A 2500-nucleotide genomic window follows, 5' to 3' on the forward strand; every position below is an offset into this window, starting at 1 on the left:
TTAGGGTTAGGGTTAGGGTTAGGGTTAGGGTTAGGGTTAGGGTTAGGGTTAGGGTTAGGGTTAGGGTTAGGGTTAGGGTTAGGGTTAGGGTTAGGGTTAGGGTTAGGGTTAGGGTTAGGGTTAGGGTTAGGGTTAGGGTTAGGGTTAGGGTTAGGGTTAGGGTTAGGGTTAGGGTTAGGGTTAGGGTTAGGGTTAGGGTTAGGGTTAGGGTTAGGGTTAGGGTTAGGGTTAGGGTTAGGGTTAGGGTTAGGGTTAGGGTTAGGGTTAGGGTTAGGGTTAGGGTTAGGGTTAGGGTTAGGGTTAGGGTTAGGGTTAGGGTTAGGGTTAGGGTTAGGGTTAGGGTTAGGGTTAGGGTTAGGGTTAGGGTTAGGGTTAGGGTTAGGGTTAGGGTTAGGGTTAGGGTTAGGGTTAGGGTTAGGGTTAGGGTTAGGGTTAGGGTTAGGGTTAGGGTTAGGGTTAGGGTTAGGGTTAGGGTTAGGGTTAGGGTTAGGGTTAGGGTTAGGGTTAGGGTTAGGGTTAGGGTTAGGGTTAGGGTTAGGGTTAGGGTTAGGGTTAGGGTTAGGGTTAGGGTTAGGGTTAGGGTTAGGGTTAGGGTTAGGGTTAGGGTTAGGGTTAGGGTTAGGGTTAGGGTTAGGGTTAGGGTTAGGGTTAGGGTTAGGGTTAGGGTTAGGGTTAGGGTTAGGGTTAGGGTTAGGGTTAGGGTTAGGGTTAGGGTTAGGGTTAGGGTTAGGGTTAGGGTTAGGGTTAGGGTTAGGGTTAGGGTTAGGGTTAGGGTTAGGGTTAGGGTTAGGGTTAGGGTTAGGGTTAGGGTTAGGGTTAGGGTTAGGGTTAGGGTTAGGGTTAGGGTTAGGGTTAGGGTTAGGGTTAGGGTTAGGGTTAGGGTTAGGGTTAGGGTTAGGGTTAGGGTTAGGGTTAGGGTTAGGGTTAGGGTTAGGGTTAGGGTTAGGGTTAGGGTTAGGGTTAGGGTTAGGGTTAGGGTTAGGGTTAGGGTTAGGGTTAGGGTTAGGGTTAGGGTTAGGGTTAGGGTTAGGGTTAGGGTTAGGGTTAGGGTTAGGGTTAGGGTTAGGGTTAGGGTTAGGGTTAGGGTTAGGGTTAGGGTTAGGGTTAGGGTTAGGGTTAGGGTTAGGGTTAGGGTTAGGGTTAGGGTTAGGGTTAGGGTTAGGGTTAGGGTTAGGGTTAGGGTTAGGGTTAGGGTTAGGGTTAGGGTTAGGGTTAGGGTTAGGGTTAGGGTTAGGGTTAGGGTTAGGGTTAGGGTTAGGGTTAGGGTTAGGGTTAGGGTTAGGGTTAGGGTTAGGGTTAGGGTTAGGGTTAGGGTTAGGGTTAGGGTTAGGGTTAGGGTTAGGGTTAGGGTTAGGGTTAGGGTTAGGGTTAGGGTTAGGGTTAGGGTTAGGGTTAGGGTTAGGGTTAGGGTTAGGGTTAGGGTTAGGGTTAGGGTTAGGGTTAGGGTTAGGGTTAGGGTTAGGGTTAGGGTTAGGGTTAGGGTTAGGGTTAGGGTTAGGGTTAGGGTTAGGGTTAGGGTTAGGGTTAGGGTTAGGGTTAGGGTTAGGGTTAGGGTTAGGGTTAGGGTTAGGGTTAGGGTTAGGGTTAGGGTTAGGGTTAGGGTTAGGGTTAGGGTTAGGGTTAGGGTTAGGGTTAGGGTTAGGGTTAGGGTTAGGGTTAGGGTTAGGGTTAGGGTTAGGGTTAGGGTTAGGGTTAGGGTTAGGGTTAGGGTTAGGGTTAGGGTTAGGGTTAGGGTTAGGGTTAGGGTTAGGGTTAGGGTTAGGGTTAGGGTTAGGGTTAGGGTTAGGGTTAGGGTTAGGGTTAGGGTTAGGGTTAGGGTTAGGGTTAGGGTTAGGGTTAGGGTTAGGGTTAGGGTTAGGGTTAGGGTTAGGGTTAGGGTTAGGGTTAGGGTTAGGGTTAGGGTTAGGGTTAGGGTTAGGGTTAGGGTTAGGGTTAGGGTTAGGGTTAGGGTTAGGGTTAGGGTTAGGGTTAGGGTTAGGGTTAGGGTTAGGGTTAGGGTTAGGGTTAGGGTTAGGGTTAGGGTTAGGGTTAGGGTTAGGGTTAGGGTTAGGGTTAGGGTTAGGGTTAGGGTTAGGGTTAGGGTTAGGGTTAGGGTTAGGGTTAGGGTTAGGGTTAGGGTTAGGGTTAGGGTTAGGGTTAGGGTTAGGGTTAGGGTTAGGGTTAGGGTTAGGGTTAGGGTTAGGGTTAGGGTTAGGGTTAGGGTTAGGGTTAGGGTTAGGGTTAGGGTTAGGGTTAGGGTTAGGGTTAGGGTTAGGGTTAGGGTTAGGGTTAGGGTTAGGGTTAGGGTTAGGGTTAGGGTTAGGGTTAGGGTTAGGGTTAGGGTTAGGGTTAGGGTTAGGGTTAGGGTTAGGGTTAGGGTTAGGGTTAGGGTTAGGGTTAGGGTTAGGGTTAGGGTTAGGGTTAGGGTTAGGGTTAGGGTTAGGGTTAGGGTTAGGGTTAGGGTTAGGGTTAGGGTTAGGGTTAGGGTTAGGGTTAGGGTTAGGGTTAGGGTTAGGGTTAG

The sequence above is a fragment of the Pan paniscus genome, chromosome 5, assembly GCF_029289425.2.
Source record: "Pan paniscus chromosome 5, NHGRI_mPanPan1-v2.0_pri, whole genome shotgun sequence".
In the NCBI taxonomy this organism is placed as follows: domain Eukaryota; kingdom Metazoa; phylum Chordata; class Mammalia; order Primates; family Hominidae; genus Pan; species Pan paniscus.